Source organism: Puma concolor, chromosome B3, assembly GCF_028749965.1.
Source record: "Puma concolor isolate L17-30 chromosome B3, mPumCon1.1.hap2, whole genome shotgun sequence".
Classification (NCBI taxonomy): domain Eukaryota; kingdom Metazoa; phylum Chordata; class Mammalia; order Carnivora; family Felidae; genus Puma; species Puma concolor.
The window spans coordinates 146,655,784-146,672,093 of record NC_141672.1 but is presented as its reverse complement, the minus strand read 5'-3'; the positions used below and the strand labels follow the sequence as shown (position 1 = coordinate 146,672,093).

At 59.5% G+C, this 16,310-nt stretch overlaps 1 long non-coding RNA gene across 3 annotated transcripts in view; it reads right to left on the bottom strand.

Moving 5' to 3' along the window:
• Window positions 1–1,014: 1,014 nt before the first annotated feature.
• Window positions 1,015–16,310, bottom strand: part of LOC147580493 (uncharacterized) — a 30,158-nt gene continuing 14,862 nt past the window's right edge. The window contains exons 3-5 of one of the 3 annotated variants that reach the window (XR_015252984.1): window positions 4,577–4,786; window positions 3,837–4,046; window positions 1,015–1,917 (exon numbers count right to left, since the gene is read on the bottom strand). This is a non-coding gene — a long non-coding RNA (uncharacterized LOC147580493). Of the gene's footprint in view, window positions 1,918–3,836; window positions 4,787–16,310 lie in introns of all 3 variants that reach the window. The other 2 variants (XR_015252983.1, XR_015252985.1) reach the window with 2 other exon arrangements.

Sequence of the window (16,310 nt, the reverse complement as noted above, 5' to 3'; positions counted from 1 at the left end):
GGTGTCTCACCACCAGCGGGGATTTGGCCGTCCCAGCAGCTGGAGACGCACTTGCGCTGAAGTCCTATTCACAGGACCGCCCCCGGCCGGGCACAGCGTGCCCCCACGAGACCCTCCCGAAGTTCTTCCTAGTTTCTGGAAGCACTATGGTGAACAACGGTCTCCACTTGGGGCTCTGCTCTGAGAATACGGGTGTCTGCCACTCTGTTCGACTCATGCTTCAGGATTACAGAAGTACGTTCCTGGTGGGAACGAGAGTCTGGAAGGAAACTGCACGTAACGTGAAGGCCCCGGGGATCCAACAAACGGAAAGAGCACTTGGAAACATGTCAACAGGGAGTCGGGCCAGTGTGGGGACGGGGCGACTTTCTGCAAAGCGGAATGCCCGGCTGCCCAGGCCGCTACAGACGGCCAGGGCGTCTTCCCTGTTGCACGTGTGTGTGTGTGGGGGGGGGGGGGGGGCACCGAGAGCGTCCAGCCAGTCCCCACCGCCCTCCCCCAGCAGGACCAGCAGGTCTCAGGACCTCGACCACCCACCCCAGGCCCATAAACCTCCCTTCCGGAATCTCCAGTGGGAAGGGCCGGGGTGAGGAAACGGTCGGAAGGCTGAGATCACTCAAGGGCTGGCACTCCCCCTACATCCCAGCTCTGCGACATCCTGTAATCTGACCCCTCAGGCACGGTCCCAGGGGGGACACTGGGGGCGTGACCCCAAGGTTCTCCCCACTCAGCAACTTCTTTTCTTAATAGCACCCTTAATAATTTGGGAAGTCGACAAGGGCCAAATTAACAGCAGAGACGACCTACACAAAGCTGACCCGAAGGAAATAAGCATGAGCCCCTCTTCTTCAGAGTTTTGAGGGCCCCGGGCAGCCTTCTTGCCCTGGAACGTGCAATCAGAATCAAGAGAGACTTAAACCACACTCGTGTTTGAGGACTCCAGTATGTTTTTTGATACAAGAAAAGAACATCTACATTAAACGTTTTGCATCAACCAACGACAGTGCGATTGGATCACGGTAACTCCCAGACAACGACAGGATTTATTTACAAAAGTGTCACGATACGTGGGAAGCAATATAGTCTGGTCGTGATACACAGGCACGAAACCATTAAGCTTTTTTTTTCTCCAATCCCACTGGTGTTTCTCCGTGTCCGTATTTATAACCTCGTTGAGAGACAACCCCAAGTCTAAATTTGAGGCACTTCCTGAACGGGAGGCCACCGCTCACGGCCCTCTACCCTTGCGGGCGTCTGAGCTGGTCCTAGATCTGTACCGGTCCTGGATGTGGGCAGGTGCTGTACCTCTCACGCAGGACACGGGCTTCTGGGGCCCCGTGTGGTCTCTCCAGACTAGGGCTGCTGTCCACCCGCTGGGCCTGCCCACCTTGGTCTGCAGGTGCCCGGAGGGCCCCGTAAGAGAACTCTCCTCTGCCCCCCGCTGCAGAATTCGGCAATTGCTCTGGACATTCTGCTCCTGCCCGGTTGTTCTAACCCTTCTGCCCGCTCCACGGGACACACTCTTTCCTCTAAAACCTCAGAGCAGTAAGCACGGGCCAGGCGATGGAGACACAGAGAGGAGCTGAGCGGCTCTCCGGGAGCTCCCGGCCGAGCCAGGGAGACACGCGTGTGACGGCTAGATCGCACCACAGTTAGATGAGAGCAGAACCTCTCAGTTTCTTTTTTCCTTACTTTCACTGTTCATCTCCCCGTCAGACTCAAAGCTCCATGAAGATGGACGGTGTTGGTTTCGTTCTGTCTCCTCCCCTCCTAGCGCATAGTAGGTGTTCGATGCGTACTCGTCCAACAGACAAATACTTCGCACACTTGTCATTCTTTGTGCTTATGTCACAAGTATTTCTCAGTCTAATTACATCTTCTTCGGTTTATTTCAATTTTTCTTTAATGTTTATTTACCTTTGAGAGAGAAACAGAGAGAGACAGAGCATAAGCAGGGGAGGGGCAGAGAGAGAGGGAGACACAGAATCTGAAGCAGGCTCCAGGCTCTGAGCTGTCAGCACAGAGCCTGACGTGGGGCTCAAACCCATGAACCATGAGATCATGACCTGAGCCAAAGTCAGAAGTTCAACCGAGCCACCCAGGCGCCCCAACTTTGAGTTATTTTCAAACATAGGAGCTGCACAGGCACACGGACTCACACACACCTTCTCCTCCTTTCCTCTGTCACTCCTCCTGTCTCTCCATGGAGAATAGTTAAGTGTCTGCAGGCTGGCGGTCAGGGCTGGAGTCACAGGCATTGGGGGGAGGCGTTGGCAGCAGTAATAATGACAAAGGCCAGAGCCCCGAGGACCACATAGGAAGAAAGTACGAAAGAGAAGAAGTGAGAAACTGAGGCCCCAGGGCTCCATCATGCAGAGGCCGGGCACAGGGAGCTGGCCTGGGAGGCTGGCCGGAGATGTAGGAGGCAGGCCAGCAGCCTTGGTGTCCCGGGACACTGACAGGGGAAGCTGTGCAGAAGACGGGGCTCCAGGAAGAGGCCCTGCCCGGGGGGGGCAGGCCTTTGCTTTTTCTTCTACTTGTTCCATGGTTTGCTTGGTAGGTTTCGCATTTAGTGTTTATTTTGAGGGGGGCAGAGAGACAGGGAGAGAGAGGGTGCAAAGCTGTCAGCACAGAGCCAGACGCGGGGCTCGATCCCACAAACTGAGATCGTGACCCGAGCTGAAGCCAGACGCTCAACCGACTGAGCCGCCCAGGCGCCCGGTGGGTTTCGCGTTTAACCGCCTGACCCATCTGAGGTCCGCGGAGACGCGGCGCGGGGGGTGAGCCCCGACCGCCTCCAGCCTCCAGACGAAGGGGCGCTGGGGCATCTGCCTTTTGGTTTCCGGGTGAACGCGCACAGCTGGAACCTGCAGTTCCGAGTCCCGCTTCTCCCTCCCAGGTGTGCGACGTGGGGCCACTGCTCCCCGCCGGCCTGCGGTGCCCAGGCTCGCTCTCACCACGGCTGCCGGGGCTCTGACACGGGCACATTCGGACCGGCGCACGGTAAGCGCTCAGTAAGTGCGGCAGAGAGCAGCGTGAGCCTCCACAGCAGGCTCGAAGGCACGGCTGGTGGCGCGGGCCGGCATCCGGGGGAGGCGCGGGGCCGAAGGCCTGAAGTGCTTCCCCGGCTCCCGAGTGGCTGCCAACAGACGCTTGTCTGTGCATCCCGGCAGCCGTGAGCAGAGTGCGCAAAACCAGCGATGCAACCAGCCGCTCCAGCCTGCCGGACCCCGCATCCAGCCATAGGACCCAACAGCCAGCCGCCGGACCCCGCACCCAGCCGCCGGACCCCGCACCCAGCCGCCGGACCCCGCATCCAGTCGCAGGACCCCGCAACCAGCCGCCGGACCCCGCAACCAGGTGCAGGACACCCACAACCAGCCGCTGGACCCCCGCAACCAGGCGCAGGACCCCGCACCCAGCCGCCGGACCCCGCACCCAGCTGCCGGACCCCGCACCCAGCCGCCGGACCCCGCACCCAGCCGCCGGACCCCGCAACCAGGTGCAGGACACCCACAACCAGCCGCTGGACCCCTGCAACCAGTCGCCGGACCCCGCTACCAGCCGGCGGACCCCGCAACCAGGAGCAGGACCGAGCAAGCAGGCACAAGATGCCACACCCAGCCCCTCGACCCCCACAACCAGCTGGCTCCTGCCCACGGGGCCCCACCTGCCAGACCCCGAGGTCCTTGCCTCTCCCCAGCCACAGTAGACAGCCCGGGGAAGAAACCTCCTAGACCCTCCTGTGGGCAGCTGTTGTCACGTCTGCAGACCGGCTCCCAGGCCTCCCCTGGGGTACACAGATGTTCCCACAGCTGTCTTACACCTGCACGTACATCACCCCATGTTGCCGTGTGGGTACTCCCCGGTGGCACCGGTAGTGGACGATCTCCCTGAACAGCTTCCCCATGTCTGTCTTAACACGTCCTCCTTTCGGGCACTGGGTTGTTTTTGTTTGTGTGTTTTCCCCAATGTCAGATACACGGCAGTGCCCTGGGCTCTTCAATCCTGCCGAACTCTCCCCCTTTATCTTCCTCGGAGACGTTCTAAGGAAATGATCAAAGCAAAGCCACACTCAGATCAGGCAAGACCGTTCCCCCGGCCCCTTCTGGCTGCGTCCCTCCCCACGTGAGGACGAGCCCCCAAAGGAGCCTGCCCACTTCAAGTCCAGGGACCTGGGACCCTCCCAGGAGCCCCTGCCCCAGCGGCCCCCAGCTCATCTCCAGATGTGCGTTCTGGATCTCTCCTCCTGAGGTCCATTCTCACCAGCAGTAGGCACAGACGTGGACGTGAGGGGTGGCCGAGGCGCCCTGGGTCAGCGGACCGAGTCCGCACGTGGGAGCCGGGCTGCCCACACGCAGCCACACGAGGTCACTCCCGATGCCAGGTGACCCAGGAGCCGGGGACAGGACGGGCCTGGGGGCCAGAGTCTGAGAACTTCACACCCGAGCCTGGCCTTCTAAGTGCTGCGCAAGTCTGTCAGGAGGGAGGGCGGAACACGTCTCATCTGACGGTTGGTAAGCCTGCTTCTGACTCTAAACTACGGAAGCACCTGGCGGGTGAGGCCCCATCTCACTTGGGACCCTGGGCGTCCTCGGGAGTCCTGGCTCGGAGCTCGTCACCGTGTTTGCTGGCTCTGGCCCTTCTGCACTGCCACGCTGCTCCTCCCGCAAAGCACGCTGGGTTACGATCTGCGCGTGTGCTGGGCAGCAGGGGTCCCAGGTGTCTATTCGGCAGGCGTGGGGCGATCCGCCAACACTGTTTTCCGCTGCGTTTCCCTCAGCACCTGCGAGAATAATAATAAAACCACCCTGCATCGAGCCCTTACTGTATGCCAGGCACTGTGATAAAACACTCTGCATTTTCTCATTTATTCCTCCCTGCGACCCTCTGAAGTAGGCACGTGCAGGGTCCCTGTTCTAGAGGCGAGGACAGTCAGAGGAACAATCAGTGCAGAAAACCTGCCTGCACGGCTCCTTCTATCCCATTCGGACCCTCCTCTCTGCCTCTTGCTCTCTCCCCAGCCCCCACTCCCAACCCCTGAAACCTCCGCGGATGCGCCTGCCCTGGACGCGCCGTGTGGAGGGAACCGACGCCGTGTGCCGCCCTGCATCTGTTCTCTGTTGAAGCCCACCCACTCACACCCTGCTTTGGAGACCCCATCTGCATTCCCAGTGACACCACTTTGCCCCCTGGGCCTTCTTGCTGACCAGGAGACGCTGGGCGCGTGGGGGCTCATCGGCGGGAAAAGCGCATCTCCAGTCGGTATTGGGTTAATGGGCTTGTGGATGACACCAAAACAGACAAAAGTGTTTGTATGGTTTGCAGACGCCGATGTAAAGTCACAAAGCGGGTCAAAGGGGGGAGGGCTACAGCCACAGCTTCCGGGTCCCTTCGGACCGCGAGCACCAGGCCCAGGACTCCAGGAGCACTTCCCAAACACGAGGTTACACATCACGCTTCTGTGCAGCCCTCCTAGCGCCCCTCAGACACCCTCAGGGTCCTGCTGTGCGCGCACCGGTGTTCTGGTACCTTCCACACTCACCAGCCCGTCTCTTTCCTCGTCCTTCAGCCCCCAGACACTTTAACCTCTCTGCACAGCGGGGCCGTGGCCTGTGACCCGCACCAGGCGCACGCGGTCAGCTCCCATGGGGCAGGTGGAGGCTGCTCAGAGAACTTCCCGAGTAACAGCTGAGGGAGTGACACTGCGGCTCCGTGGCTCGGAGCCACGCCGTCTGGCCACGTGCGGCCACTTAAGATTCACCAACGGTCCACGCAGTCAAAAACTCAGGGCCTGTGTCGCGCTGGCCGTGCTCGACGGCCACCACACCGGACAGCATACATCACGGGACATTTCCATCACCCCAGAGAGTGCCCTCAGACAGTTCTGATGCCAACTCCTCCCTTTACGGCTCGTGGCCGTGCTGTTAGGTGACTCCACACCTCTCCCAGACAATCGGCCTCTCGTCGTTCCCGTTACTCCGTTCTTGCGATTTATGAAGGGAAAGTCCTGCGTCTCACGCGATAAATCGTCTTTATTTACGCAGGGCTGGGAAGGGGCCAAAAGCGAACGGTCAGCGAGCAGCGTGTGAGAACCACAAACGCCTGCCCGGAGGACGGGTGCTCCTGGAGCAAACGCGTTTCCTGCCGATTCCGGAACGCTCTTTGTTGGACCGCGTTTGCTCAGACCTTTGCGAGTGCGCTGCGTTTCTGTCCCTGGGGCTTGATGCTGAGCTCCGCTCTGCAGTCAGAGAGACTGAGAGATCTCTCCGCCTCCACCCCCTGAGCCGGGGAGGGCTGTGCTCTGACACTGCCCGACTCCCCCGCTTCCACTTTGGAAAGGACAAGCCGTAGTTATGTGTGTGCTCGGGCCACCCTTGGGGCAAATGACTGACTCTCAGTAAACACTCCAGGCGGCCCATGGCCTTCCGGACGGCAGCTTCTGCGAATGGAAGGTTTCACGTGGGGAAAGATCTTGCAACTCCGCTCGAGAGCAGATACCGCGGAAGCCAAGAAGGGCCACAGTCTCAGGCTGGACAAGTAAAGAGGAACGGCCACCTCCTGAGAGCATCTCACTCTGCTTAGGCATCGGGAAGAGCACACAGTAGGCGTGGGGGGGGGGGGCACGCTGGGGGGGCCCTGGGGGGGCTCCCGTCCTGAGGAAGGGGGCAACGACGGTGAGGAACCATCGTCTCGGCTGCAGCCACCACCTTCGAGGAGGCGTCTCCGGACAGAGGAATGAGGACCCAAGATATCCCACCAAGCTGAGACGACGACCAGAAGATCTCACCCAATCAAGATGGGACGTGGCAGCAAAGGATTTCTCTAGCAGCAAAAACGTTGTCAGAGTGAGTACGTAAGAGTTTCTGACCTCTACGAGCTCACTATAAGGCAACCAGCACGACCGGAATATTAAAAGCAAGACTGTCAATGCTCACTAACGACGAGGGGTGAGTAGGACTGGCTGACAGGGCCCTCTGTGCCTGGGCTCGTCAGCTGCACCCGCACCACACTGGACCCCAGGGCCGCCCTCCGGGGACCACCGGGAGACGGGGTCGGAGGACCGGGAGACGGGCGCCGGGCGTGTTGGGTCTGGAGAAGGGGTCTCAGGAGTACCGATGCATCTCTGCCAGTCTTTTAGGGTCCCTTCCAGAGGAGAGAGTAGATAAGCAATTCTATTTACACGGCTAATTGTTTGAAGGGTGCTGAGCAGAGAAAAGACACACTTCCACTCTTTTCTCAGCGCCCAGCGCGCCATACCAGGGGCGGGGGGCGCGGGGGGCACTGCTTATTAAATATCAGGCTCAGGGGCGCGCAGCTTATAAGTGGCAGAGCTGGGACTCAAACCTGCACCTGCCTGGCGCCCGAGTCCCCTTCCTCCGGGAAGTCCCCCTGACTATGCCAGCAGCCCCCTGACGTCTGACCTTTCCTGTCAGGTCGCTCCCTGTGAACTCTTCTCCTCGCACCCCAAAGAACCCACACGGTTTCGACTTTCGTCTGCGCCCACAACACTAGCTGACCCCTGCCCAGCCCCCACGGCCACCTCTTCGCCCCCGCGTGCCGCTGGGCTGCCCGTTTTGGCTCACGTTCCTGAGAACGACTGAGCGGATCAACCGGCCTGGCCCGAACAGCCACCAGCCTCAGGGCGGGCTGGGGGCGCCCGGAAAACACCAATGTGAACCGAGAACTACCCGGAAGTCATCATCGGATCGTTCGACAGCGTGCGCCACCCTCGGGGGGCCGGCACTCCGTCCCCGACTTCCTGGGAAAAACAGGTAAAGACCCCAACGAACGGCTTCGGGTGTGGTGGGTGCCGCGGTGGAAGCAGGGGTGGGGGGCAGCGGGGTCTGTGGGCACGTCAAGGACGGCGTCCAGAGGAACACGAGGGGCAGGCCACGTGGGGCAGACTCCCTTGGGACACGGAGCGTGCGGAACCCTGGGCACGGAGCCTGCAGTCCTCAGACGTGTCGACACGCGGGGCTGGCCGCTGCTGGTGGTGACTGCAAAGGTCAAACTGTCGGCCAACAAGGGGCGTGGGGAAGGAGAGGGGACGGACATTCAGCGTGGGGCTTGCGCTCCGGCTTGCTACTCATTACGCATGCTCGTTGGAACAAGGGCACAGACGCTGTGGGGAGGGAACTGCGACGGTGCCTGTCGACCGGCCGTGGCCGGGACACCCTCTGATCCGGTGACCCTCCTCCAGGACCGTGTCCTACGAAGTGCCGGTCGCTCACCTCACTGCTCATGCCCTCGTTAATTTGTCTCTAACAGCAGAACACCGGAGACCATCTAATGCCTTCTGATAAGGGGTGACTCGACAAATTACCAACGATCCACACAATGGACCAGGACAGAGCGGGTAAGAAAGGAATGAATTAAATATACATGTATCAACGCGGAAAGATAACCACGATAGACTGAGGTTTCTTCAGTTGTAGGTTAGGATACATACAGGATCATCTCGCTGTGTCCGTGTGTGTGCGTGTGTGTGTGTGTGTGTGTGTGTGTGCATGTGTGTTTGCCCAGGGAAAGGTCTGGAAGTGTAGGTCTGACTCCACATAAGGGTTCACTCTGCACTGGGAAGGGGAGTAGAGGAGAAACAGGAGATTTTCACTGTTTACTGCACTAGCTTCTGGATTGCTTAAAAGGTTTGCATCACACATGAAAAGCTCTGTAATTTAAACATTTTTGAATGATGGGGTGCCTGGGTGGGTCAGTCGGTTGAGTGTCCGTCGGCCCAGGTCGTGATCTCGCAGTTCAGTTTGTGAGTTCGAGCCCCGCGTCGGGCTCTGTGCTGACAGCTCGCAGCCTGGAGCCTGCTTTGGATTCTGTGTCTCCTTCTCTCTCTGCCCCTCCCCCACTTGTGCACACACTCGCGCGCGCTCGCTCGCTCTCTCTCTCTCTCTCTCTCAAAAATAAATAAACATTAAAATTTTTTTTTAATTTGTCTTAATTTTTGAATGAAACGATTACCAAGAAGACATTGGCCTATAATTAGATGAAGTAAAATCTAATTAAATACCTGCTCCACTCCTTCTCCACAGGGTCCCCAGCCAAAGGGACACATGTGCAGGCAGGAGCCACAGCAGGTGAGGCCACGCTCTGGTACCTCCCGCTGCTGGCCTGCAGTGAGTGGTGAGTGGGCCAAAGTCTGAAGTTTTAGGCCCCAAGATCCCCACCCTGAGAGATCTGATTGTCCTACTTAGGAACCGCGTCTGATCCCTTTCCTGGCCCGGGTCCATGTCACCGACTGTGTTCAAGCACACACACACACTCACACATACGCACATGCACACACACCCATCCACGTGCACACACGTGTGCATGCACACGCACATGTCCCACGTGCTGAGCAGGAGTCTCCCTGTGTCTCTGGCCCGTATCATTCTTGGGGCCCTGCTTCCCCCTTCTGACGCCGCACACGGACCCCTATCGGCATCGGCGTCTAGAACCCCAGCATTACTGAAACGTGCAAAGGACACGGGCGCTCACGCTATGCCAAGCACACGCCTCGTGACCCGCCCGGCACCGGTCACTACCTGTCTCCACCCCGTAAGAAGTGCCCAGGCATCTCCCGACAACACCGCATCTTCGGCTTCCTCCCGCAAGCACACGGGCCTCCTTAGCGTGGGCCTGGGACTCCTTCGGCCCCGCCTGTGTAGGAGGGCCCTGTCTGCACGGGTCTCCTTACTGGAGCCCTCGGGGCTAAATGGGAGGGGTCAGTGGAAGCACACTTGGGACCAATTAGGAAATGTCCACATTAGTCTTCGTGTCTCTGCTTCATTCACTCTTAACTCTCCTGTGTCAACACCTCCTGTCCGTGTCATGGCCTCTTTCTAGATCCGTCTCTGCCCTGGAACTGTTTTTAGCGAATAATTCAGCAGGACCCTTCAAAGCACACAAAGAAGAAAGGCCTGAAAACCACCAGTGACTTAAGGCACCTATCTCGTTAGAACTTCGGTCTAGTTCCAAAGTCAGCCCGGCTGACGGGAGCTCGAAGCCTCACTGAGTATTTATTTGTTCACGATGCTGACCCCGCCCTCCCCGTGCACGGCCTCTCAGAAGCTTGGGCTGCAGCTCTCAGAATTCACACCCTTCTAGAGCCACCTCTGCAGCAAACTGGCGGGCCTGAAATGTGGCCAAAGGGGGAATGACCGCAAGGGCTTCTGAGCAGCCCAAACGAAACACAGTTCACCCACAGGAGCATTTTCCTCACCCAGATTCAAAGGCCAGCCTCTCGGTCCACCTCACCCAGAGCCCCTGTGCTCTTACTCAACGTGCAGCTCTAACACAATCAGAGGGAGGGTTTCTAAACTCACAGCAGATCAGAAGGAACAAACTAGAAGCGGACGGAGGAATGTGCCAACAGCACAGGCTGGAAAGTGGCACCCAACATGCCGGAAAGTCCCGACGGGAAAGATCGTGAACGAGGAGTCAGTGTGAAATCTGGGCCATCACGTCACAAGACAAATAGCCTTGCATCCCTCAAGGTCTTGAGGGCTCATTACAAGACCATACCATGGGTCCATCCGGTCTTTTACCAAGTCCCTCCTCTACGTCAGGCTCTTTGCGAGAACATTAGTTAGCCATTGCTTTGGCCACTAGTTGCAGGGACCCCAAACAAAAGCGGTTGAACCAAGCCTGGCAGGACGGCGGGGGGGGGGGGGGGGGCAGTTTCTTCAACATAACAGGAAACCTGGAGGTAGGGAGTCCAAGACTGGGGTGGCTCTTGATCTCATCAGTAACCTTCTATCTTTCTTGTTCACCATTCTTAGCACGTGGCTTCCAGCCTCAAAGTCACCTCGTGATCACAAGATGGCTGCTGCAATTCCAGTCATCACATCTAAATTCCAGTCAGCAGGGAGGAGGAAAGGGAAGTGTTGGGGACAGGGAGGCATACTTCCCATCTGAATTGACCTCTTTGAAACAGCTCTCATGGAAGGTTTACCTAATCTTGCTCATATCTCACTGACTGTTCCAATGTGCGAGGAGAAGGGGGAAAGGAAGGGTTCCAGGAAAGCCCCCAACAGCGCGTAGGTTCTGGGAGAAAGGAAGAAAACGAGAAAGAGGTGTCAGCAAGACAATCCTGATGGCCGGGCCCCACGGCTGATGTGGGGAGTCAGACACAACTCTGCCTTCAAGGAGCTCAGCCTTCAGGGAGAATCATTTCCTTCCAAAATGGTTAAAATAATAATTATGTCCTGAGACACAGACTTTCATCTCGATGAACAGACTCCGTAATTTAGGGCAACACTTTCCCAGAAGATTCTAGACTGCGGAGAATTTTGCTGAGTTTGTTTGTTGGTTTGCATTCCATAAGAATTACATTTCTGTCCACGAAGTCCGCTTGGGCCCTGCTCCCATCCACCAGCATTTATATTCCTCACAGGTCCGTGGCAAGACACGAGAGAGGTTACCGCTCACGGCAAATGCCCACGGAGGGTCTCGGGCAGGAGGCGCAGGAGGCGTTGTCCCGTCTGTCCTCGCCCGTCGCCCTCAGGCCTGTCCCAGTAGAATCCAGGCTGCGGGTACCACGGCCGCGGCTCTTCCTCCGTGGCACCTGTGTTAAGGGAGGAATCTGCCCCAAGACAGGAGATCACGCATTACGTGGCTGCAACTGCACACACGGGAGGGGACGCACTTTTCTATCCTGTTCTGAGCAAATCTGACGTTTTCTTCGCTCAAGGGAATGTGGTAAAGTCTGATGGTTTTCTGCCTCAGGGGAGCGGGTGGATTTTCAGCTGGTTTCTTCTATCTGTATGCCGGCCAGCGACGGGGATTTACCCCGAGTCCGCCAGAAAAGGAGGAGAGCCGCTCAGACTCCTCGCCGAGCCCGACCCGCGGGGCCAGCGGGCACCCACTCTGGCACCTTTCACCTCTGCTGCTGTGTGGGGCCAGCCTGCAGGCTCGGTGACGGGTGGGAGGGTCAGGGCGCGGGTGGCCCCGAGAGGGGGTGGAGTCCCCCACATGGCCTCGGGGAGCACGAGCAGGGTCCAACCAGAGGCCCAGCCACCGCGTGCCCGGCCCCACGGTCACCCACCCAGCCGAGAACATCCCTTCTGCCGGTGTTCACCAGGCACGAGGACCTGTCCCCTCAAGTCCCTGCCCTCATGGAGGGGAGAAGTACGAAGTCCAAGGGGGGCGGAGGGGGAGCTCCAGGAGAAGCCCCTAGTAGGGGTGATGGGAACAGAGGTTTTTCTGGAAGAGCGTCGCTGGAGCAGAGCTCCAGGGGAGGGTCAGGGTAGGCAGAGCAGGGAGCGAGGCTGGCGGGGGCCCCCTGAGCCCCCCCCCGAGCCCCTGAGCGAGGCTGGCGGGGGCCCCCTGAGCCCCCCCGAGCCCCTGAGCGAGGCTGGCGGGGGCAGGTGCGAGGTGAGGCTGGGGAAGGCGGCAGCCAGGGTGACGGGGCTGCCCTGCAAGGGGGTGGGCCACAGACGGGGACGGGCAGGGGTCTACGTGGCCGGGTGGAGGGTGGCTTGGCGAGGGCACAGTGGGCACTGGCCCCGTGGCGGGGACACAGGCTGCCGGAGATACCAACTCCCGCCGGGGAGGGTGGGACAGGAGGACAGCCTACTTCCGGGACTGGGTGGGCTCATCCCAGTCTCGTCCCGCTGGGAGGAGGGCAAGTTCAGAGTCTGACCGCGGGTGAGGTCCGGAGGATGAGCCACGGAACCTCCTCCGACCGGCTCCGGGGCACGAGGGCCCGGCGGCGCCCACGGCAGGTGCCGCCTCTCCTGCTGCGCCCGCAGGCCTGCCCCGGGGACGGTACGTGGGAGCGTCCCCCGGAGAGCAGGACGTGCCTCCAGAGGGGACATTGTGACGGAGGCCCGTCACCACTGGCAGCGGGGACACGTCACGTGCACACACGTGTGTTTTCGGAGCAGCCTGACGGGCACGGGGCAGGGGCAGTCGGCTCCCTGTGACCCGCAGGGCATCGGGGGGTCACACGTGGCCAGTGGCTTTGCTCCCGCCAAGCCGGCCAGTTAGGGACAGACACGGAACCATGCTCTAGGTCTTCTGGTTCCTGCGCCAGGACCCGTGGTTACAGGGGGGCAGGTGAAGGCTCTGACCCCAGCCCCACGGCTCACCGACCTCCCCGAGCCCCTGCTCGGTGGTCTGTGGACGGAGGAGCGCGATGTCACCTGCTCGCGGGGACGCGGGGACGAGGCTCCAGTGGGGTCACACAAACCCGCGGTGTACTTGACACGGTGCCCGGCACGCGGAGCCACACCGCCACCGGGGGCACTTGGTAGGGCGACCGCGGGCCCATCCCGTGGCGAGTGTGAGCGCGGGACGTGGGGCCCGGACGTCAGGGAGCCAGTCCGCGGAACGTGGACTTCCACGGGGTGGTTTTCTTCGCCCCAGCATCCAAAGACCCGAGATCATCCTCCCTCCCGAGCTCAACGCGAGCGAGGGTCTGGCCCCCAACTGGGGCCGTGGAAGCGTTTAACGCCCACCCTCCTGGTGGGCTCAGCGACGCGAGACCCACACTCCCCGGCCCCTGGAGTCAGACCCCGGGGAGTCAGGCCCGGGAGTGGGGCCCACGCCGCCCTCTGCAGAGCCAGCGCTAAGGCGAGCGGAAGATCTGACTCAGCTCAGCCTCCCCATCCGTGTCCTCGGTCACATGTTTGTGGTCGGGACCACAGGCCCCAGTGACAATGACGTTTAGCCGTGAGCAACACAGCAGACAACCCCTCCGTTCCCTTTCTGGTGGGGTCCCGTAGGATTTCTTGAAATCCTGTTCATGTGGTTGTCATGCAGTTCAAACGCAGACTTCTCTTTGAAAAACAAACAAACAAAAAAACCTGCCACAATTCAAAGTGAACTCTGTTTCTATAAAAAGGAAAAAAAAATAGTACTTTTTCAAAAAACCATAGCCCAAACTGGAACATTTAAATATGAGGCCGATATATAAATATGCACGCCCTCTCATAAAAATAGAGCAGTGAGGCTTGTGTCTTTTCCCATTGCTGAATGTCACTGAAACCCCCCCTGCCCAAAGCCATCCTGTGGTGAGTAACCTCGACTCGACACGGGTCACACCTCCCCCTGGCCGCTGCGGACAATTTTCCACGGTGGGGGGTGGGGGGAGCGGAGCTCAGAGCTGCCCGCGGGGCCACGGGTGGCTGCTGGGGAGTTACCCCCAAGGGCGTGTTTCCGTTACCTGCTGGGGAGGGGCACTGCCGACAGCCCAAGCCGAGCCGGAGGCCGGGCGGTGTCCTGGCGGGGACGGGCCGAGGGGCCACGGCCGCGTTCCCTCGGGGGGCAGCATAGTGCGGGGGGCTGCTCCAGGTGGGGGCTAAGGAGGCACCCCCCCCCCCCCCACTTGCAAGGAGGTGGCCGCACCCCGCAGGGGAAGGCTCGGACTCCGGTCCTCTGCCAACTTCCCCTGTCCAAGTCCCTGTGCAGTGACGAGGAGGAGTGAATGACTCCTGCTCAGAGCCACCGGCGGCCACGGGAGAGGGCTGGACCTGCTCTGGGCCCCCGGGCAGCTGAGGCACGTTTCGCTGTGAAAACAGAGAGCTGAGAACAGGGCCAGGGATGAAAAAAAGCGAAGGGAGCAGCTCGCCCCACGAGGAAAGTGAGGAAACACGCAGGGCGCGGAGGCGGGATTGTCAAAGGGCCGGGAGACCGACTGAGAGTCCCCGTAGCCGAGCGCCAACAACCTGAGCAACAAAGTCAGTGAAGCAGTATCGATTAGACGCCGGGGCGTAAAATAAATACCGCTGAGGGGCGCCTGGGTGGCGCAGTCGGTGAAGCGTCCGACTTCAGCCAGGTCACGATCTCGCGGTCCGTGAGTTCGAGCCCCGCGTCGGGCTCTGGGCTGATGGCTCAGAGCCTGGAGCCTGTTTCCGATTCTGTGTCTCCCTCTCTCTCTGCCCCTCCCCCGTTCATGCTCTGTCTCTCTCTGTCCCAAAAATAAATAAAACGTTGAAAAAAAAAAAAATACCGCTGAGTCCATCCTGCTATAAATAAGTGATGGGATAAAGCAATGCATGAGAGAAGAGACAACTGTCCCACGCGGAAGGACTGCAAACGCTTTGTGTGCGTTCCCTGCCCTCAGGCAGGTGGACAGGACCCTGATGGCGGCTGCGTGCTCCCCCCTCAAACACCACGGCGGGCGGAGGGGCAGGGAGGAGCGACCTCCCAGGGCAGCCTGACAGCTCTCCTCGGCCAGGTGGCCCGGCCAGGGTCGGCAGCCCGTGTGCCACTAACACCGATGGCATCTGAAGACGGTGCGACGGTGCCCGTGACCTTCCCCGCAGAGCCCGGAGCCCTGGTCTGATGGTGCATAATACGTCCGGTAGATTCCGACAGAGGGGCATATGCTGCAAAAGAGTGGACCCGCCGAGCTCACCAAAAACAAGGAGAGTCCGGGGAAGTGTCACCACCAGGAGGAGCCTGAGGAGACCAGAGGACTAAGGACTGTAATGTGGTGTCCTGGATGGGGTTCTGGAGCAGAGAAGAGACGCTAGGGGAAATCCTGCCCGTAAACTTGGACTTTAGTCAACAACAACGTGCCAGAATTGTTCCACGAATTCTAACAGATGTACCGCGATGGTGAGGCAAGCCGGTGATGATCAGAAGGGACAGTCTGTGGGGCAGCAGGGGAGTGCCCGGGAGCTCTCCGTTCTGTTCACTCACTTCTGTAAATATAAAACCATTCCATTAAAAAAAAAAAAAATACAGTCCATTAATTTAACAAGGAAGGTGGAGGAGGAGGACAAAAGAGCATTCCTGGGGCGCCTGGGGGCTCAGTCAGTTAAGTGTCTGACTTCGGCTCAGGTCACGATCTCACAGTTCGTGGGTTCGAGCCCCGCGTCGGGCTCTGTGCTGACAGCTCAGAGCCTGGAGCCTGTTTCAGATTCTGTGTCTCCCTCTCTCTCTGACCCTCCCCAGCTCACGATATGTCTCTCTCTCTCTCTCTCTCTCTTAAAAATAAATAAACATTTAAAAAAACAAAAACAAAGAAGAGAGAATCCTTAGTGCCTCCATGAAGGGTTGGCCTGAGGGAGGGCACGGTCAGCACACAAGGTGGGGGGGACCCCGCTGGGGGCAATGAGGCACCCTCACGCTCCGAGGCTTGTGGGGAAGCGAGCAAACTCCCGGGGGGAGTCCAGGAGAGGAGCCCACGCAGCGACCCACGTGCACACCGTGTCGGTGCCCCTCGTGTACAACGTCAACCTGCGAGATGGGGAATTCCTGGCTCGTTAAACTTGACTCTGTAAAGGAAGACGATTTCTTTGCCTTTTATAACCACAGTAGCCTTCTGAGGAAGAGGCAGCCGGCCCTGTAAGACCCTCTGTTCTCCG